At 37.5% G+C, this 22867-nt stretch overlaps 2 long non-coding RNA genes across 2 annotated transcripts in view; one reads left to right on the forward strand and one right to left on the reverse strand.

Annotated features, from left to right (window-relative positions):
• LOC104861053 overlaps positions 1-22867 on the reverse strand; it is a 44145-nt gene that overhangs the window by 7236 nt on the left and 14042 nt on the right. The gene's annotated exons all lie outside the window — the stretch shown is intronic.
• Positions 1756-4040, forward strand: LOC117285115. The gene is made up of 3 exons (XR_004516088.1): positions 1756-1931; positions 3294-3370; positions 3681-4040. It is a non-coding gene; the product is annotated as an uncharacterized LOC117285115 (long non-coding RNA).

The following is a 22867-nucleotide window of genomic DNA, read 5'->3' on the forward strand; positions in this document are numbered from 1 at the left end:
AAAAACCCCCTCTGGGGTCCTTGGGTCCTTCCTGGGTCTGTTGTCGCGCAGGCCGGGAGCTCTCGCGCACGCCGGGAGCTCACGCGCACGCCGCCGGGTGATCGCCTGGATCTTATATTCTTGACATTGTATTGGTAGCCATGGAAAGAAGACTAGGTAAAATGCCATATGTTGTGTTGAAAAGTTACTTGACCTGGTCCCAGCTAATCTTCTGACTATTGTAATTTTGGGTAAAACACTGTATTTAATTTTTTTTCACTTATAAGAGGACTCAATCATTTATTCACTCAACAAACTTCCAATGAGGGTCAATTATAGGCAAAGCACCAGTCTTTGTACTATTGATACAAAGATGCATTGCAGAGTCAGTGGTCAATGCTATTGTGAATCTTTTTTTTTTTTTTTTTTTACCGGAGATCCAGCTTGGGTCCTTGCGCTTGCGAGGCAGGCGGCAGAACCAGTGAGCTAAACCGCCGGCCCTGCTATTGAAAATCTTATAGCGCTGTGTGAGCAGATATGTACACATTTGGAATGGAGGTGATACTGTGAGATATGCTTTCTTTTGTTGTCAGCAGACTTCCTACTCTATTTATCACACAGAGAGAGGCCGAAAGGAAGGCGAACACCGGATAAAGAAGCTCACTGCAGTCTCGGGAAGGAGAGCAAGAATTGCTTGTATCCACCCTAGTTTGGGGCTCCGGCTGGACCGGTCTGCCTCAGCACGAACAGCAACGGTGGCAAGCGAAGAGGAAGAGAGTAGCTCCTGTTTCCTTTCTTTAGTTCCTCACACTGGCTGGTAGCACTGGAGAGACCCAGAACTTCCTCTGTGTCCCTAGGGATGCTGCAGGCTGAGAGGCAACAGGCCTGAAATGGGAGCCCTGTTATGAAGGGAGAAGGCAGCCCCTGTCAGCAGCTGCAGCGAGCAGAGTGCTGCAGGGTCAGCTGGAGCCATGGCTAAGGCGCAAAAACTCTGAAAGGAGAAAGGACGGGGTGGGGCTGAGGGGCACGGAGTGAGGGGCCCCGCCTTGTCCCCTGTGTGACATCAGGTGTAGAACTTTATAAGCAGCCACAGAGAGGACAGCGAGCACCTTGTATATTGGCAGAATGAGTTTGCTTTGGCAGAGGGCACCTGGGAGCCAGAAGAGAAGCAGAAGGCCCTGCTACGGTCTCGTAAGGACATGTAAATGCCTCCTGCATTGTACGGCACATTGTCTAGGGAATCCAGAGCCCGGGGAGCCTCCCAGGGAGTTTAAAATTCATGTCAAGTGATTTTGCCAAGGATGGGCTAGTTTAACCTAAAAAGAGATATTTTAAACTGAAGAAACAAATGAGTCACTCAAAATTGGAAGGTTTAGATCTTTGTACACCCCAAAGGGAGCAGGAACAAGATGAAAATAGATATGGGTCATCACACACTTTTTGTAAAAATGCATTGTAACGTGTATTGAACAAATGCATCCTATTTTTGATGGCATAGCATCATCAAAATACTGCTATGCTAAGCATAGCAGTAGCTTCTCTTTTATGACATGTTCTAGTTTTTCAGGCACTTCCCCACCCATTATTTTATTATTATTTTGTTTTATTTGAGTAGGTATGAAAGGTTGGCAAGGTTAACATTATTGCCTCCATTTTATAGGTAAGAAATCTGAAGCTAAACAAGGTCAGCGTGCACTTCTCCATCTATAAAATGGAAGTAATACTTACTGGACCAAGGTCTTAACGCTTTTTTTTTTTTTTTTTGGTGAGGATTAAACAGGGATAGAAAACTCCAGGGGAGATCTGACTTACTGTGATTCTAAAAGCAGATGAAGCAAGAAGATTCTGACTGCAATGCAAACCAGGCTGTCAGACTGCAGATGTATGCTTTACTGAGTGAGAGTATTCCTATAAATGTTTCAGCAAACCCAAATTACACAGGAAATACACAGGTGAACTCATGTCAAATGAAACGTCGGAACACTGCAACTCAGTTCTAGAAATAGATTTTGTATATGTGTGATCATAAAGGGTGCACTGGCTTTGTACGTCCTATCAAAGCCTTGCCTCCAACATTTATAGTAACACAAGATTGATAGGAGTTATTAAATACTTTTTTTTGAAAGTCAAGCTGATCGTATTTTTCAGCCATCTTGAATCTATAAAAAATATAGTGATTGCCACATTTGAAGAACATAATTTAACTTACACTCACAGTTTCTGTAGAATACTGGAAATTTGGTTGCTCAATTAGTCTTAAGATTTGAATCCTTGGCAGAAGGTCAAAATCACCTCCATACACTTCTTGCTTAAGCCAAGCTTCTCAGGGCATAAGAAACACAGCAGCCTCCTCCCCTCGCCAACATGCTCCCGTGGTCTGATTGCTGCTGACTGCAGTGTGATTTCATCCTTCTCCATTTGCTTGCATCATGACAATCAGAGCCTTTTTGTTACTTCCTTATTTTCCCGAGTGAGGCATTTGTGTGTATCTTCCTCTCCTCAAAATTTGGTTTGTTCTTATACATTAGAGCCCAGGATCAAAGCTTTTACCTCAGAAGGCCTTCTGCAATTATTACGTTTGAAAGCCTTCTAATGTTATTGTCTACTTTAGCACACACTTCTTTTTATTTCACTTCATGTTTTGAACTTGTTTAATGCCTAGTTATTGTTATCGCACCAAGAGCTTTGTTTCACTCACTCATGATTTCATAACTAATTATCCCTTGTGACATAGTTAGCAAATGTTAAATGAGATAAATGAATAAACCAGGTTTGTAAAATCCTTCGCCAAGTTGATAGCACATAACAGAAGTTAATGAAAGCTGTCTATTTTAATTACTGAAATCATTATTGCCATGTGTATGTTGCGATTTAGACCCAAGTTGTTTCCCTAAAGTCTCACATTCAGAAGTGAGGTCTGATTAGAAGGTGGAGGACACGGGAAGCGTGGCTTGGAAGATTGTGTTCTTGATTTTAGCCAAGTATTTCGTACAGGTACAGAAAGAGATTACTTCAGGGCATCTTAAAAATTATCAAGACCCCATGCATTGCAGGCCTGAGGACGCGACATTACAAATCTCTCATTTGAGAAGAGAATCCTTATGATCCCTGAGTTCAGCCTCAGTCCCAGTGGTCCTAGGTACCGCCCAAGCTGGTGGCTGACCTTGGCATCATTCACGTGATGCCGATTTTCTGAGCATGAACAATGCAAGCGTTAGGTGTCCCAAAGGAGTTTACGCAAGTCTCAGAAAATGGCCTGGAAGTTCAGGCAAAAATGTGTGAAAACAGTGTTTTGTTTTGTGGTTTTTTTCCAGGAGCCCACGAAAAGGTAGTGCGTGAGGCTGTGAGAATGAAGCGGAGAGTACAGTGGAGAGCCCAGGAAGTCGGAGAGGTCAGGAATGTGGAACATCTGAGGAAAGCTGCAGGCAGTGAATGGAGCTGGTCTACGATAGAGGCCAGCAAGGCTGCAACCAGCAAGGCCATAAGGGTGGGGCTGCCCAGACACTTTCGGGCTCACGTCTCACTACAACCAACCCTGGCTTCTGTACGTGCAGTGCAGAACTTAATGTTTGCCCTGCGGGGTTTCAGTCTTGTTTTGGTCCCACTGGTGTCTATCCTCAATCCCTCCCTTTTGGAATGGGAACGTTTACCCCGTGCCACTGGATGTTTCAAGTGTTTAACTTTCTTTTCGATTTCTACAGGGAGGAGACTTTGGATTTGGGCTTTCCAGCAATGCTACGACTGCTAAGAGTTTGGCAATCCTTAGAGAGAGACTAAGTGAATTTTGCATAATGAGAAGGACATAAGTTTTTGTGGGTGTAGGGGCAGAAAGTTATGATTTTGATATAAATGTCCCCCCCAAATCTCGTTTGGAATGAAGCCTAGTGAGAAGCAGTAGGTTGCCAGAAGTGTGACTTGGAAGAGTGCATCCTCCTCCTTGACTCCTCCCTTCACTCTCCTTTCTGGTCTCCATGATGTGAGCAGATTTCATCTGCCATGTCCCCAGCATCATGTTTCTGCCTTGGATCCTGCTGACCATGGACTAAATCTATTGAAACTGTGAACCAAATTAAACCCTTCCTCCTGAAAGTTGCTGGTATCAGATATTTATTCCAAAGATGGGAAAGTGACTAAGAAATGTATATATAAATTTATGGTAAAATATAAACAATAGTGAAAGGATTTGATATTTTCTAAGTGATTACTATATATATATATATGTATATGTGTGTGTATATATAGATTCTTAAATTGATTCAAATTATTTGTTTTATATTGTAAATAACGAAATAAAAGTAAGTGCTAATAAGCAATAAAGTTATGAAAAGACACTCATACCATATTAAATAAGTGGACATGGAAATAATAAGGTATAATATTTCCAACTATATATTTAGCAAAATAGAAAAAATTGACACTACTCTACATTTCTGAAATATGTGGAAAATGTACCCTTACACAAATTTTTCTGAAGAGCAGTGAGGCACTATATACTAAAGTTTAAAGTGTGCATACTTATTATTCCAGTATTGATTTCAGTAAACCACATCATTAAAAAAGATAAGATAAAAATATTATACAAGAATGCCTACTCAAGGTTTTTTACAATACAATACATTTGAAATTTGTTTTATTGCTAATGCTTCATTGTAATGCACAAGAAAATTGGAGACTAATTTTATTACAAATAATGCTACATGTAAAGCTGCTGATGAATGTAAGTTGATAGAACAATCTTGGAAGATAGTTTGGCATTATATTTATAGTTCAGCAGAAAGATGCCTTGTATTTTAGATATTCCAGTTATATTTGTGTTATGGATCTTAGAGAAATTTATACACTTTCACATGAACCCAAAGAAACATAACGTAAAGAAAAAAATTCTTAGCAACATATGTTTCAACATTGTTAAAGCATTTTTAAATTTTTCTTATATTTTTTCTTGGGCTTATATATTGTGATTAAAGAACACACTTTGCGTGATATCCTCTCTTAGATGAATGTTGGTACTTGCATTATGACCTGGCAAATGGTCAATTTTCATAAACATTTTGTGTTCTAGATAAGAATGTTTATTCTGAATGTGTTGGGTACAGAGTTCTACATACATCTATTAGATCAAGTTTATTATGTTTTTCAGATTATTTTAGATAGGCAGCACTTAGAAATCCATTTAGTTATGAGTCTTTTCCTTCTCATTGCACAAAAGAAAATCCCTCTTTCATCTTGTAACTCATAATTTAAATAGTTAATGTCTTAATTAGAAAGGTCAATTCAGTGTTTGAGAGCTTTTGCTAATCTGTTCAAATTGGTTTGATTGAGTTTATGGTTTGTAGTTGTGAACTGTAAGCTCATGTTTTACCTGGCAGTTACATGAGGCCTACATTGGCATGTCTCCCTTCAAAGTGTTTTATTTTTTTGCCAGGCACTCTTAAATTTGGCTATAATTTTAAATTTACTTCTCAATTTGGAGTTTCTCAGACCATGTAAATTGGATATATTTGAATTGCTTGCCTGTGTGCAAGCTGACTTTGATTACACATTCTCAGAGCAGATTATTTTGTCTTCTCCTTTTCACCTGGAACCAAGATACAGTCTTAAAGTTCTTTTTTGCCTTTCAGTGTTTGTGTTAGAATGTGTGTATGTATATGTGTTATGGACTGAATTCAAAGCCTTCACACTATGTTATATCCCCAGATTTGTTTGTTTGTTTTTTCAAGACAGGGTCTCACTAAGTCATTAAATTGCTCAGACTGGCTCAAACTTGCAATTCTCCTGCCTCAGCCTCCAAGAGTGATGGGATTACAGGTGTGTGGTATCATTCCCAACTTCAGTGGATTTTGTAATTACCTTTTTACTGAATAGCTTTCCAGAGTCTGAATTTATGCCTGTGGCCTCTTCGTTATGATTTTTACATATTTTATAAGCTCAAAACCACGTCTAATACTTTTCTTTGTCTTAAAACTTAACCTGCTGAAGTTCAAAGATTTACTCTGATTTTGGTATGCTCCCTGATTGCTACCTGTTCCAATATATGAGTCATGAGTGTCTCATATATTATTTTGTCACACTTGTTATACATTTTAAAAGGTCTATACTAACATGCTTCTTAGGATTGGTATAAAATGAAATGAGAGAATCCATGTATGGCATTACGCTCATTGCTTGAAATATATGCAAATCTAGAGGCTTTAGTTTTAAAAATATTGGATTGAGAAAAGAAAAAGCTTTTGGCAAGTCTTTTTAGTGACGAGAAATTGTCTAAGGTTTCTATTTTATTCCCTCAAAGATCATCATCCTACACTATCCTGCAGAGTAAATGCACAATAAACACTATTTTGCTTAAGATGTAGATGAGAAGAATATCTCTTTGATTTTTATATAAGTGCAGGGGGAAATCAACCCTGTGGAGATATCAGGTTCAGAGTTTCATTTCCTGATACCCATGGACTAAGGAAACCGAGAGAGGAAGAGCCTTTCACAAACAATAGGAGCATTTCTTTGCCCTTTCTCTTTTCAATCTAATTTTCTTTCCATTGAAAGCAGCTGTGCTTTTCTCACTCTGACAATTCTGAAATTAGGGTAACTCACTCTTCATAAATTCTTTAGAATATGCTGGCAGAGCTGCTTCTCACAGTAGCTGTGGAATGTTCAATGGAGCTTGATTATACGGAAGGTTAAAAAGACCACTGCGATTATTTCCTTCTCTGTAAGACTGCCCCTTGTCTTATTACAAAACTGCTAATTATCCCAGAAACCAGAGATTATCTAAATAAGATGGAGCACAAGCAGTATTATGTAACAAGCTTAATTTTTTTCTTTTCTAGGAAGGTGGGTGATTTTTTAAAAAGCTTTGAGATATATTTTTCACACTGTGTAAGTCACACATTTAAAGTGTACAATATAGTGGCTTTAGATCAAGTCATAGATATGTGCATCACCACTGCCACTGTCAATTTGCTTTAGCATTTTCATTACCTCAAGAAGAATCTGTACCCCTAAGTAATTGCTCCTGCTATGGTTTGAATATCCCCTCCAAAATTCAGTTATTGTTAGTTCAGATAGCACTTCTAAAGGCTGTGAGGATTAGGTTCTGTGGGCTTTTTCCAAAAGGGCTTGACAAAGGGAGTTAGTCCCTCTGCTACACAAGGACATGGTGTTTTTCTCCACCAAAGGATTTAGCATTCAGAGTACCATCTTGGAATGGAGTCCAGACTTTTTCCTGACAGTGAACCTACTGGTCCTTTGATCTTGGTCTTCCCGTTCTCCAGAGTTGTGAGGAACACATTCTTGTTTGTTATAAATTACCCAATCATAGGTAATGGCAGCATAAGAGACTAAGACAAACCTCAACATTGTATCCTTTCTCCCTCAGCCAGGAGCAACCCTTGAAATACTTTGTGTCTCTCCAAATATCCTCATTCTAGACTTCCCTGTGAATGGAATCATATAATGCATGTTTTTTATGTGTGATTGGCTTCTTTTGTTTAGCTCAATTTCAATGTTCATCCATGCTGTAGCATTTATCAGTGTTTTGTGGCTAAATAATATTCCATCGTACAGATATATCATGTTTTATTTATCCATTCATCAATTGATGAACATTAGTTTGCTTCTACCTGTTTATTAGTATGAATGATGCTGACATAACCATCTGTCTACAGGTTTTTGTGTAAGCACAAATTTTCATTTCTCTATCAATGAAATTGCTGTCTTATTGAAAAACTATGTTTAATCATTTGAGGAACTGGAATGTTTTCCAAAGCAGCGGCAATATTTTATATTCTCGGCAGCAATATATGAAGGTTCCTACATCTTTATAACCTTGTTGATGCTTGTTATTAACAGATTTTAATTCTAACCATCGTAGTGGTTGTGAGGTGGTAAACCATTTTGCTTTGATTTACATTTTCCTAAGTGACAAATGATGATGAATATATGGTGCTCATTGGCCATTTGTAGATTTCAGTTGGAAAAAAAATATATATATTTGGTACTGAGGCTCGAACTTGGGAACTTGCACTTGCGAGGCAGGCAGGGGAACCACTGAGCTAAATCCCCGGCCTCCTATACATATTTTTAATTAGAAAAAAGCAGGGCTTTAAAATGATTTCTGATTTATAAATTTTATAAAATGTAACAACTTAACAAGTATTTCATTTTAAAAATATCCTCAAGAAACTTATTTGATTAGAAATAATGCAAGTGCTTAAAATTGGAACTCCGCTACATAACCCAAGACATCATAGACCAGTCGATACATAATGATAATTATATGTTGCTGCACACCTTTGTCCTCTATTTCAACATTCTCCAAACTTGAGTCTGGAGAATGGGAAGACCAAGATCAAACCAAACCTCCAAACCAATTAATAACATTTCCTAAAATGTTCTGTTTGACTGCCACAGTTTTCTTTGCAAATTTTTGTTCCAGTTGTGGGATATCTTCTCAGATTTTTACTTGTCGATTCTCTTATCAACCCTTTAAGAATAATGTAGTTAATAAGAAGGCTGTTTTGATTTTTTTTTTCTCAAACAGGGATTTTTATCCCCTCTAGAAGGAAATTTCTCTACCTTACTACTGACAAAAACCTACTGAGCTACTGGAACTAGTTCAGTTTATGTCCGACCCTGAGCCTCCATCATTCTGGCCCCACCTGGAGAGTGGGAGAAGCTTACGTGTTCCAGCACAATGCATGCAGTAGTTTGTCTCACCCACCTTATGTCTATATGTGAACAGTAACCGTAAGCCTTGGAAATTCTAGTACAGTTTCCATTCCAAGAAACTTAAAATTTCTTGGACATTTTTAAGTATGTAAGATTCCATTGCCATAGTATTCTAAATCCTGCATGAAAATGAATTTATAAATCTTTTTTTAATCCCTTTTTTTCTTATCTGGTATTTTTATTTGTATTTCATAAGATGTGAACTGTCTTAGAATGAACACTAAATCCTGTAAAGCAAGATTGGGGCATGTGGGGGCCCCAGTAAATTAAATATTCAGCTCCCCTTTCAAACTGATATTGTATGAGAATTCTATAAATGTTAATACTGAGGTCTGAAGAGAAACTGGCTGTCAGTTAATGAAAGTTATTTACAATAAGGTTTTTCTCATAGTTCTTCTGTAATATACATAAAACTATATGTAATAAAGTCTAGTTTAGAGCATCAGTTATAATATCAAAGTGGATAAACAACTAAAATGTTTCTCAGTGGAAGCTTAAATACTAATTATGGTTTAACCACATAACGTATTACCATGTCAATCATTTATAATATGAAATTATATATTTATGAAATAAAAAGTTTTATAAGATGTTTTAAGGAGAAAAATTCAAAGTATAGAAAATATATATATAACCTGTGTTGACATATGTGGAAAAATATTTCTGTGGATTTCTTTAGAGATGCATAAAATATATTGTAAAGTTTATGAAAACTAATTGTGTTTGAGGAATAGTGTGGTATCTAGGATACAAGGGTAAAAGGGAGACTTCTCACTAGTCTCAGATAGTATCTTCCCATCTTACATCATGTGCATTAATCCTACTTAATAATTTACCAGTTTTATAAATAAATAAAGCAAAATAAGAGATTCATCACATATTTTGTTACATGCTGCTTTCCACATCATACCACTTCTTGGGAGGCATTCTAACTCCTAAATTTAGGTAATTGTTAAGCACTGTTTCTTAGCAAAAAGACTTCACTTTCATTATTAGCTTTCAGCAATTCTGCTGAGTTTGCTGCCTTCTCATGACTGCATGCCAGCTGACTTCACAGAGCACACTGCTCTCCAGAGAGAGCATATCGGCAAGGACTTTAAAAAAATCTATTTCCACTCAAAGTACTTGTTATTTCTCTGGTTATTTAAGAAGCTGAATGAGGAAACCTGAATTAACTGGTGCTATATTTCTGATTTATTCCAGTAAGTTTTATTGACTTTTCAGACTGGAGCCCTGGGAACTCACCTAAGTTGCTTCTTAATCCCACTGTGGTTTCACACCAGTGTAAGAATTTTGCTAATGTTATATTACGTAAAACTAAGTAGAAAATAAAATAAGAGAGAATCCAAAATCTTGCTTCCAGTTCAAACCAGACACCAGACAGAAGTTTGAACATTTGGGGTCCCTTGGTGAAGGCACTAACTCTTTAAATTCATCATCAAATGTAGAGATGACATTTAAATTTTAAAAAGAAAGGAGAAGAAACTCAAAGAGAAAAAAAAGATGTCAAGGGAATTTCCAGAAGAAAAGATAGTGTTCTTTCTCCATATCTTTCTATCTTTGGGTTACTGATACTATCCTATCTTTCCAATTTAATTATATTTTAGTTTTAGGCAAGGTAATTATACTACATATATATTTCTGTTTTTCAATGCAATTATAAGACATAGGAGATATTTATGATCATATAGATAACAATAATAACTTATAAAAACATAAAATGCTATAATGCAAGTTATTATAGTTATAACTACTCTATAGGATAACAGAATAGTAAGGAAATATGAACTTCATTTGAAATGCATTCACATACTATTAAAAGCATTAAAATGTTATTAATATTATGGGTCTTATAGAGTTTCTTTGAATAATCAAGATTATTTTTAGAATTCCTTTATATATGACATCTATATACTAATACTAAATTCTGAAAATTCAAAGATCTACTTGCACCTCTGTCTTTCCATAAAAATGATCACATCAAATACAATTTTAAACTGTTATACTGTTTCAATTTTATTTTACAATAATTTGTACTAAATGTAAATTTAATGTGTTTGCATTCTTTTTTTTCAGCTTTGAGTTTATTGGTGCATTTTAGGGATACAGTACAGTTACATTCATTGTTGCATTCTTTTTCTTACTAATAATCCTAACCTTTCTTAGATAGTAAAGCAATATTTATGTAACTTGTAATAAATTGAAAAGATTTTCCTCATTATAATTATCAATTCACAAAAAAATGCACAATTATGAATGTAGAGGAAAATGTGAGAAAATAACCTGAAATGGACAGCTAATTATTGAGATACTCAATTGATAACTCTATATCAAATTTGTTAGGTAATATAATAAGTGGAATATGAAATTTATTCTTATACGCACTCCACTCAAATGCAATGCTATCTCTTTTGGATGTCAATTCAGACAACATCCAACACTAGGGCAGACAAAGAAAATAAAGCTGAAGGAACATTCTTCTCAAGCAATTTAGTGTTAGGAGATACAGCCTCCACAGAATTATTTGCATCGTATAGTGATGATGATATCAGATCTCAGAGGTTGCAAAGATAGCCTGTGTTTGAGCTGGACCTACCTCTAAGTAGGATTTGAACTTGCAGCACTGACAAAGCAGGATTTTCCTGGTGAAATTGTAGCAAGAGGAATGCCACAAAGGAAGGAAAGTGTGATGATTGCAGCCTGTAAATAAATTTGACTGACATGTAGCACAGGGAAGATGTGGGTATAGAATGAGATTAAGGAAGCCGTTAAATCCATAGCTACCAAGAAATATGCTTGATTTGGCTTATTCATTAATTCACTCGCTCATTCAGGCAAGCTTTTCTTGGCTGTCTATGTGGTCCAGAAGCAGTATATCCCCCTGTGACTTCTAAGCCTTGCTTAGAAAGCTAGTCCTGAATTCTACTACGTTTCTTCCCAAAAGGATTTGACAGTGCATAAGAAGCTAACCAAGAAAGAGTGGGGAAGATACTAACAGTTTAAGACTTCTTGATGCCTTCACCTTCCCTGGCATAACAGCAAAGGTGTCTTGATTTTGTGGTGACAGTCACACTCTCAGAAAAGCAGGGTGATAACAACTGAGGTCACAGAGGGCACGAGTCAACCTGGCTGATTCTGGCCTCCTGTATGGTGCAAGACTGTGTAGTACCAGGCTCCAGGCCATAGGCTCTGAATCCAAATCTAGGCTAGAAATCCTCACCAGAATTTACTAACTGTGTAACTTTGGTCAAGTCACTTGATCTCTTTGTGTCTCTGTTTCCTCCTCTGTAACACAGGTAAAAAGGGCTAAAAGCAGTGTCTGCTGCATGAGAAGTACTTAAACATCTTTATAATAGTTTGACATTAATAGAATGATCTAAACAATATAGGATGGCTCCGTAGTGATGGCCTTGGGGTATCTTATTTTTAAATTAACACTGTGGGGTTTTTCAGAGCCTGGAGAATGGAATTCGAGTTTGCTTCCTTCTGCTTAGATAACTGTGCTAGAGAGAAAGTATATTCTGCCTTTGCCTTAGCTATCTATTTGGCTTTTGCCATACCTCTTTCTGCCTAGTCCTGACTTTCAGGTTGGTTATCCAGTTGAAAACGCATATCTAATCAAAGGCTTATATTTATTTCATGGAGTTTATTATAAATACACAAATAATGAAAATGTTGAGATATATACAAATAAAGAAATTATTTGGGCAATATTAATGCTTTCAAGAAAAAAAGGCAATGTATTGGTTCTCAAGTGTTTTTGTTTCACTGTATCTTCAGATAATTTAACATTTGAGATCAAGGCTCATGCTTTTCTCAATGTAGATTCTTAGTCAAATTATTAGGTACTTTGCTCTAAGAACAGAATTCTCCCTCTCCCCTCTTTAAAAAGATAAATTTTAGTTTCTAGAAAAGTTTTGGGTTTACAGATGCATCTGAACATAAATACACAGAGATCCCAAGTACTCCTCTGAGCCTACACGTGTGCAGCCCTTCCTTTATCAGTATACCTCCTGTGGTGCGTGTGTTACAACCCGCGCAGCTGCACTGACACATTATGATCACCCACAGTGCATAGGTTCACCCTGGTGTTGTACATTCTATAAGTACTCTACTCTCTTCTTTTGTTTTTTTCTTCACTGAGTTTATTGATACTTTTTAAGTATACAGCACAGTTACATTTTTCATTGGGATCTTGTACCTTTACACGACAGGTCTCGGTTCTCATTTTTTTCCCCTTATCCCTGCCCTCCCTTCACTCCTTTCCCCTATTTACAAACACTTTGTTTCCATTTTTTCCTTTTCTCATATTTTTTTCTTTTCCCTTCTTTCCTTTCCCCTACCCTTCCTACTTCCCCTACTCCTTTAGCCCTTTTCTTCCTATTTCACATCATCAGTTATGCAGTTTGGTTCTTATTTACACTTTTAGTTTCTCACACCAGAGAAACTATTCGGTATTTACACATGTGTCTTATTTATTTTACTTAAGAGTATGGCCTCAATATGCATCCATTTTCCTATGAATGACTCTAGTTTCTTATGGCTGAGTAGTACTCCATTTTATAGAAAAACCACGTCTTCTTTATCCAGTCTCCAACTGATGGGAAACTGGGCTGTTTTGGAATTTTAGCTCCCACAAACTGTGCCGCTATAAATGCTTTCTGAGAAGTCATATACAATTTGTATCTTTGCTTCTATATATTCAAAGAGTTTTCTGTTTGTTTTTTCTTCTGTCAACTTTCACAATGCTTGAATGTGATTTACATAGGTGTGATTTGGGGACATTCATCCCACTCAGAGTTCTTGAGCTTCTTGGATCTGTGGTTTGGAGCCAGACAATTTGGACAAAAGCTCAGTCATTATTAGTTCAAAAAATGTTTTTTCTGGACCTTCCTCTTTTTCTCTTCCTTCTGGTGTTTTCATTGTGCCAGAAGTCTCAAATGTTGTATTCTTTATTTTTCCCCCAATCTTATTTTCTCTCTACTTAGTTTTGGAAGTTTCTATTGTCATAGTCTCGATCCGATTTTGTCCTCAGCTTTTTCCAGTCTCCTGGTAAGCCTCAAAGGGAAGCATTCTTCATTTTTGTTATGGTTTTCCATCTCTGGCAGTTTCTCTTTTGATTTTTAAACAAAATGTCCACCTCCCTATTTACAGTTTCTATCCTCACATGTAGCTTACTTCTTCCATAAATCCTTTAACATATTAAGCATAGTTTTTCAGAATTCCTGATCAGATACTTCTAATATTCCAGGTAGATCTGGATTTGATTCTAATGTTAGTTCATTATCTTCAAACTATACTTTCACCCCTTTTATAATACTTTATACTTTTTTTTGTGGAAGATGGGAAGATGTACTGGGTGAAAGGAACTGCTCTAAGGCTTTATAAATGTGGCGGGGAGGTTAGCAAGAAGCAGAAATGTCCTATAGTCCCATGATTAGGTTTCAGCCTTTTAGTGAGTCCGCTCCTACTTACTCTGTGAGCTTCACCAGAGTGTCTCAAACTGCCTCACCCTTCAGGACACAAGATGGCTAGAAGAAGTGGATATTTCCTTTCTTGCATATGGAGAGCTAGAAGCTGCTTTCCTTGACTTGATAAGGCTTGGATGAAGCACCAGCAGGTCAGTCTCTGGCAAAATAGTTTCTCTTTGAGGACAGTCTCGGTTAAAAACAGCACACTGTGCTGTGTATAAAAATGGTTAGTTCTCTCTTTCCCCTGCTGGAAGCACAAGGAAATTGCCCCATTTGCACTGTGAGGACCTGGTAGGTCTCCCAGAGGTAAAAGGTCTCAAAACCTTGGGGAGTCCACATGACTGTCTACTAGTGTTTTTAACTCTCAAACTTGTCCACACTTATCTTCCAGCAATTGTCAGTTGTAGTTCAGCTTTTCCTACCCTGGTTTTACTTTCTGTGGGGTTTTCTGCTCCTGGGTTTCTCTTTTGGTAAATTATAATCTCCTGTACTTGCCTGCCTCTCTGTGTGGAGGGCAACCATTTGCCTGGTGCTGTGCTCCTCCATGAATCTAAGAATTGTAGTATCACTAGATCGGAGTAGTGACTTCTAAACTCCTTATATGCTGAGCAGAGTAATGGAAGTCACTCTAATCTCTTTAAAAATTCTCACATCCACAGTACCTGTGGATCCCCATCAATTTTGGCTGTTGCTGGATGACCATAGACTAAGCTGGGATTTTTCCACTTTGAAAACATTGAATCATTGGGGATATTTTTGTTATGTTATGGTACATCTGGTTCTCACTTTGTCCTACCAACTAAAAAAGTCAAATCCTGATTGTCAGCCTGTGAGACAACAGAAGTTTCGTGGTGGTACCTGACTCTCCCTTGCCTGTCCCTCCCAGTAAACAATCGTTCACAGTGGGCCTGGAGTCCCCACCCAAGGTGAATGAGTAAGTTGCAATTTCAAAAATATCATAAGCAAGCATAGGGTATTTGTACAAGGAAACAGAACAATAAAGCCTAAGTTATGTCTCCTTTAATTACTATGGTGTTGAATGGAATTGAGTAGAGTACGAAGAGCAATAAAAATCAGTATTGTTACAATTAGTGGAGACACTGTTCAGTGTTAATACTTTGCCTGTGTCACCTCTGCTTATTCTCATTACAGACTCTGTCCCAATTCTGGTTAGCCTGTGCAATCATTTATTCCACAGATACATATTGATTATTTACTTTCAATTTTTCCCCTTATGAGCTACAGGATTTCGGATAAACACTTCTTTTTCTGAATTTTATTATGTGCTACTGAATTCTGAATCATACAATCTCTAGAGTTTCATCCTTCTAGTTCCGAAAATATTGAATAAATTATGGACTGTTAAGCAAAGGAGTGATTTAGAATGATATTAGCTGAGAAGTCCTCTGTGGGGACTTCTTGTACCTGGAGGAATCACTGCTCACCTTCCTTTCACCCACCTTGGCAAATTTCTGATGCCTTCCAGGCTTGTTTCCAATATCACCTCCTGTGAGACAATTTTCTTAATTTCCCCTGACTTAATTTCCTCTCACTGTCCCAAGGGTCTCCACATACCACATAGTATAGTTTGCTTATGTATATGTCTGTTTCTCCTGTACCTTGTGAGTTCCACAAGAATAGAAGCCATATTTCTCATATTCACTCACCTTTGAGTAAACACAGCCTCTTCTTCCTAGAGAGCTTCTCCTTCCTAAATAAATATCATTTACTTGTTTGGGGGGATTTTGATAGTTGATAAGATCTTACTTTTTGTGGCTATCCCCTGTGTGTTATGCATATCCAAAACAAGAAGGGTGGCCTCGGCAGTGTGTGGAGCTTTTTGTATTTTCTTCAGCTCTCCATACAAGCAGGTAGTCTATAAATAGAAGCTGTATTTCCTTGAACTGGATGAAGGAAAAAGGCAAAACCTTTGATGGGCCTTTCCTTAAGAATTTCCCCGGTTATGGCCTGCTGAGAGTACTTACTAATTTACTTGCACTTTGTTCATATCAAGTAGAAGTTTAAACTAAATGGTTTAATTTATGATTTTGGACAGCTAAAAATATGAACGCAATTGTTCCCTCCTGAAGGGTAAGGAAGGTACTAGTTTATCTTGCATTACAGAGCACATTAAACAGTACAAAGTATTATAGCTGTTCTCAAAATTACTCTTTTATGGCAGGGCTGAATCATGGAGGCCAGGAACTTAGGTGAACAAGCAATGGCTTTGAATCTCAGAGAGCAAAAGGCAGAGCTGGAACATTTCGTAGCACATTCTCCATTCCAAGCTGTCTCCACTGCAGCCCTTTCATTGTCATTTGACCAATTCAACAGAGAAGAAAGATGACAGCATTCTTTTGTGCACTCATTGGCAATAGGTTCGGTGTTAACTCTCTCCAGACCTAAAGGCCAGATTGACCAGAGGTGTCCGGCTAGTTGCTAAGTGCTAAGTATTCACATGGGAAAAACATTTGGGCCATTGTAAAGTCTCAAGTGCATTCATTTAACTAAACACATCTCCCTTTCCTAAAGAGCCGTAAGAAGGATTTTAATTGAATAATTTAGGCTATTGTCCAAAAGGTTCTGCCTTTGTGGTCAGTTTTGAGTGTTTGCTTCTTGCATGTTTACTGAGGACAGGGTCAGTAAACATCTGGGAGAACTTTGGTGCCTGACTGACAGTCACCTTCCCCACCCTCAGGCTGACATCATCCTGAGTAACTCAGTATAATGACCTTGTCTCATGGTTCCTTGCCTGCCCCACCTTCATGAAGCTTCTCCACCCAGGTAGCCACTCTGTGGTCACACCCTAATCCTTGTCATATCTATATTGGGCCCTTTCTCAAATAAAGTAGTCAGAGTTATTCTTACATACATATTTCTCTCTCTTTTGGCCTCATTCCAAATATGTTATTTGACTTGAGTTTTAGTCTCTTGTCTATCTCCTTATTAGGTCCTCGTGTCTTTATTTAGTTACTTGATATGCCATTACTGCATCCATTTACTTACCCGTTTTCTGAATCTTCTTATTCTATTGTGTTGCCTCTGCACCTGATTGGAGAAAACTCTACTAACCTTAAAACATCCAACTGCTGCTTTGTCTTTTGTACGCAGCTCATTGGTATTTCAAAAGAAAAGTCAGAGAAGGCAGGACTGGTCCAATATATTTATTTCCGTAATTTGGTGGAGCATCTGTAGCTCCTTGACAGTATTATATTACTCCTTTCAATGGGCTCTCATTCCTTGTGGTATTTCAGTGTTACCTATGCTCTCGAAGTCCAACAACTTCCCTCCTTCATTTCCCTTCACTATCAGCCTCTGATCTTGTCTTCTGTTTCACAGAGAAAACAAAAATAATTAGACAGTGACTCCCTTAATTTTCTTACTTACAACTTAGCTATTTTCTTCTCTCATTTGCAAAGTGAGATTCTCTTTCTTTTCCTCTTTTTAGTGGTATAAATTAGATTATTCTGTCTCATTTATTACATTCAATGTCTGTTTTCACTGGCATATTTAAATATTCATATGCACTTCCAATAAGGGAGGCTCCCTTGCCTCCACCCCTCACTGTTTCTATCTCTAGTTTTCTTTTTTTCCATTTCCAACTTATCTTCTTCAAAGGACTGGCCTTACTGACTATATCCACAGGGCCCTCCTTCACCATGACTAAACCTAGATTCTCATGTTTACTGTTCTATCCCCATAGAACTTTTAAAGGTCCCCAATGGTTTCCTTGTATCTAAGTTGGAAGAATGTTTCTAAGTCTTTATCTTTTTTAATGTTTCACTGATAAAACACAATTCATTGCTTTTTTCTTTTTGAAAAGACTTTCTTCCCATATTTTTTATGCCATGATACTTCCTGTTCTGCCTGTATGTCATTATATAGTCATTCATGTTTATCTTGTCTGTAATTCCTCTGCCTATATTTTTAGAATTGGTGCTGCCTGTCTTAGATGCTGTTCTCATATGCTTGTAGGAGGCTGAAGAAATCTCCTTACCGAAGACGTGTATATCCTGTGCCATAACCTGGGAATAAGTTACCTTTCATGGCAAAAGAGACTGCAAAGTTGTGATTTTAAGTTTCTTAAGATGAGACTCATCCCAGGTTATCTAGATGAGACCAATGAAATCACAAGGGAAAGAGGATGGTAGCAGGGTCCATGAAGGAGATGAAATGTAGGATGATGTAGGCAGCCTCTAGAAGCCAGAAAAGGCAGAGATGGGGATTGATCTGCCCCTCTATCTCCAGAAGGAATAAAGCTTTTCTGAACCTTTGATGCTATAAGACCCACTTCCAATTTCTGGTCTCCAGAATTGTAAGCTAACACATTGTGTCGTGTAAAGCCACTAAGTTTATGATAATTTTCAAAGCAGCAATGGGATGCCAAGACAACCATTTCTCTGGCTTCATCTTCAGGGTCAGATCTTTATTCTTTATCCAACTTCCTTGTGAAAGTTCCTGAATTAGTTAAGGTAACCTTATTGCTGTAGCAAATTCATCACGTATATAATTTCTCATTTATAATGCAGTTTAGACATTGCTCAGCAGATTGCTCAGCAGAACAGTATCTCTATCATTGTTTGGTAACTCAGGATCATAGAGGTCTCATCATCTTCAGCATTTGATAAAGAGAAAAGGAGCAGGGAAAGAAGGCTATGACACAGTGTACAGGGGCAGAGGGTCTGGTCCACAAGAGGACTACTTTTCTTCCCCCACATTCCACTGATCAGATTTCAATCTCACAACACTATCCAGTTGGGAAGGTTACAAGGACTTGTAGTCTATTCTTGTGCCTGTGATAAAAACGAAAATGTGGATTTTGTTCAAAATTTTGTGAAATATCTCCCAAATCTCTATTTCTAGGTTTTGGCTACTTTGAGATATCTGGAGCCACATAACCAACTTCTTGCTGGATAGATTTTCTCAGAGGCACCTAAGAATACTGAAATAAGCATTTCAAAAATTAATATTGTGGCTTTCTAGTGTTTGTATGCTGGTGACTGACAGCCAGAAGCCTAGAGGCTATGTCTCTCTCTCATTGCTTACTCTATTGCTTTACTAGGTTAATAAATAGTGAATGAAATAATTATGCTTCTGTTTTGTTCATCTCTTCAGCATTACTGCCACCTCTCTCATTGGTTCTACCACCAACATTCACCCTCCATAAATGCCTCATAATTTAAGTCTCATAGTCCTCACAAATTTGTTTCTTATACTGTAGCCCACCTTACCTTTTATCGATGTTAACTACTCTATTTGTGTCATTTCTCGATTCAAAACATTTCTAAATTTCCCAGTATTCCTAAGACATCAAGATATAACATGGCCAGTGGGGCTCTTCATGACTCATTTACGCCTGCCTCTCAGCTCCAAAGCTTTCCACACTGTCCTTTATTGTTGTTGTACCAAACTCTTTTCAGTTCCTTTAAGGATCCATGCTGTCTCTTATTTCTTGATCTTCTTGCATCATGTTCCCTCTCCCTGGCTCCTTCTTCCTCTTCCCTTAAACTTTACCACTCAAGTCGTATATCTTTAGTCATCATTTCAAATGTTCTTTTCCCCTAGAAATTGAACTAATATTCTACAAAGGTATGCATTCTCTTTGTATGAACATCAGCCTTTCCTGAGATACTGCAAGCTATGCAAAGGCAAGAAAAAAAAAATGTTGGGGTTGGGGATTTGGATCAGTGGTTTTGCAGCCTGCCTTGCAAGTGCAAGGGCCCGAGTTTGACCCCCAGCACAAAGTCTACAACAGTAACAGCAACGACCACAAACCAAATCAAAGTTATACAACTAGTTAAATGGTAGAGACCTTAAAAAATTGCTAAATGTGTAGGGGAAGTGGGAAGGGTAAGGGAAAGGAAATAAGGGAAAAGAAAAAAAATATGAGAAAATGGAAATAAAGTTTTTGTAAATAGGGAAGGGAGGAGGGGTGAAGGGAGGGCAGGGATATGGGAAAAAAATGAGAACCAAGACCTGTCATGTAAAGGTACAAGGTCCCAATGACAAGTGTAACTGTACTGTATACTTAAAATGTACCAATAAACTCAATGAGGAAAAAAAATGAGACCAAAGCAGTGATCTGTAGCACAATGGTTGCAGTACGATGAGGAATATGATAGCAATATGTATAAGTGGAAAAATGTCAGAGACATTGCCTGTAACAAAGAAAGAGGGTGTCGATGAAGCCATCTTGGAAAGAGTGCTGAACTAAGTCCTAAAGATCAGAAAGGAGATAGACAGGAGAAGACTCCCAGGACAGAGGAAAAACATTAGGAAAATGGTAGCAGCTGGAAAGAACAGAAATGTTTGAAGAAAAGCATGAAGGACAGTAGCAGTATCTGCTAAGGGGAGAGGTGACAAATGGAGGTGAGAAAGAAGATCGTCATTAGAGCCGTGAAAAGTGCTTTACCATTCAGGCCATAGGCAACCATCAAATGAGTTTAATTGAAAAAAAAATTATTTATGAAGGGAGGGCAGGGGTAAGGGGAAAAAATGAGAATCAAGACTTGTCATGTCATGTAGAGTTACAAGATTCCCAACAATGAATGTAACTGTACTGCATCCCTAAAATGTACCAATAAACTCAATTAAAGCTAAAAAAATTATTTATTATTTAAAATGAGAATCAAGACTTGTCATGTCATGTAGAGTTACAAGATTCCCAACAATGAATGTAACTGTACTGCATCCCTAAAATGTACCAATAAACTCAATTAAAGCTAAAAAAATTATTTAAAAAGTTATTTGCTTCTAAATATTGGAATAAATACTCAATACACGTTATTGGTTGGAAAACAGTTTTTATTGGTTTTTAAATTTAGTTAGATCCTGTTTTTGTTTTTTGTTTTTTTTTTTTTTAGTTAGATCCTGGTTTTGAATTCTGCCTTCTCATTATCCTCTGATAATGGATAAATTACTCTCTTAAACCTCCGTTGCTTTCCTCATAAAACATGCTAACTACACATCTCACAGTTGGAAGTTAGGATTAGTGGGATTATGTTTAGAAATGGCTTGGCAAATGGAGGTGCTACAATGTGTATGACAAATTGTAAAAGATAGAAGAAAAAGTTGCTAGTTAAAGATTTATTTTAGAAACTGAGCAGTGACACAACAATGGTCCAAATTCAGTGCTCCTCAATGGAAATGCAATGGAACCAATTTTGCTTCTCACAGGGTCCATTTGGCAATGTTTGGAAACATTTTTGGTTGTCACTATGAAAGTGGGTCCTACTGCCATCCATGGTGTAGAATCCAAGAATGCTGTAAAATTCCCCACAATATATAGGATATCTTCACACATAGAGGAATTATCCAGTCCAATAAATCAATGGTGCCAATACTGAAAAGCATTGTGCTGCACTAGGGTAGTATGAATAGAGATGAGATGAAGCAGACAGATTGAAGCAATATTAATAAAGCTAAATCAAAAGATCTTGGTAGCCAGCATGATGTGATGTTGAAATGACCCTAGTTACAAGAGTATAGCTTAAGTTGTTCATCATAGCACTGAGCATCTAATAGATGGTACTATCAAATGTTTGTTGATTGAAAAGGAATGAATCCATAAATCAATTGAATAAATGAAGAAACACAACTCAAGAATTACCTCTAGTTAGTTGGCTTAGGCTATTGAGTTCATAGTGATGACAACCTTGATTCGGGACATAGAGAAAAAAGATGGTCTTGGAAAAAAGATGGTGAATTCAGTTATAGATTTCAGATGCTTAAGACATTTATTTATTCAGTGCCGATAATACTGAATCTACCAAACGGGCTAAAGAGTTTTAAAAATTAAACCATCTTTAAAAAGAATATTGGATATCTATAAAACATGTCCAAGAATAAATTTAAATTGTTATTATAGCTAAACAAAGCTAAATTTTTTATTCTTAATTTTTCTGAGTAAGCTCTAACATTTTCAGTTATGTGGTCTCAGGGTGCTAAGTAGTCCCTCTGATTACCCCTTCTTTCTTGCCTAACCTTACTATTTTGGATCAGAAGAAAAATATAAAAGCCTACTCATCCCATTTAAGTGCCAGATGCAGTGGGATTATTTTTACCCACAGTTGTGGTTACTTGTGTCTTCTCCACACTAATTCCTTCTTCAAAGACATTCTTTCCCTAAGGGCCTATCTAACATTGGCCACTCGGAGTAGAGATATTTGGGGCTAGGGCTTCCTTTGCCCACATTCGATGGGTGTCACCCAGTAGCCTTGTTGAATGGCTCCTACATCACTAGTAAAGTGTAGGAATGCTACAGATACCAGAAACATGGCGGTTGTCGTCACTACTCTGTTCTTGCCCTTGTCATTTCACTCCACGTGCTCTGACCATGAAATGGATATCACTCTTTCAAAAATTTCTTCTTACCCACAAGGCCACCCAGTTATTTCAATTTGTGACCAATTCCCTAAAACTTTTAGGGACTATTCCCTAGGACTTGGGTCAGAGTGCATTTGTACCACCAGGAGCAGTACCATCATTCTCAGGAGAGAATTCATGACTCTGGAGTCTTTCTATTTTAGAGTGAGTTATTTGCTGGCCAGGGCACTTGCTGGTGGATGGCTTTACCTCTCCTGTTGATCAGTATTATTAATCTCTGTGGCCCTCATGTTAGGAATCTCAGGAATCATCAGGTACATAGTTTCTTAAATGTTTTAGAGTTTTTGTTCTTTAGGCATAGCCCA

The sequence above is a fragment of the Fukomys damarensis genome, unplaced genomic scaffold, assembly GCF_012274545.1.
Source record: "Fukomys damarensis isolate Sample0158 unplaced genomic scaffold, DMR_v1.0_HiC HiC_scaffold_6, whole genome shotgun sequence".
Classification (NCBI taxonomy): domain Eukaryota; kingdom Metazoa; phylum Chordata; class Mammalia; order Rodentia; family Bathyergidae; genus Fukomys; species Fukomys damarensis.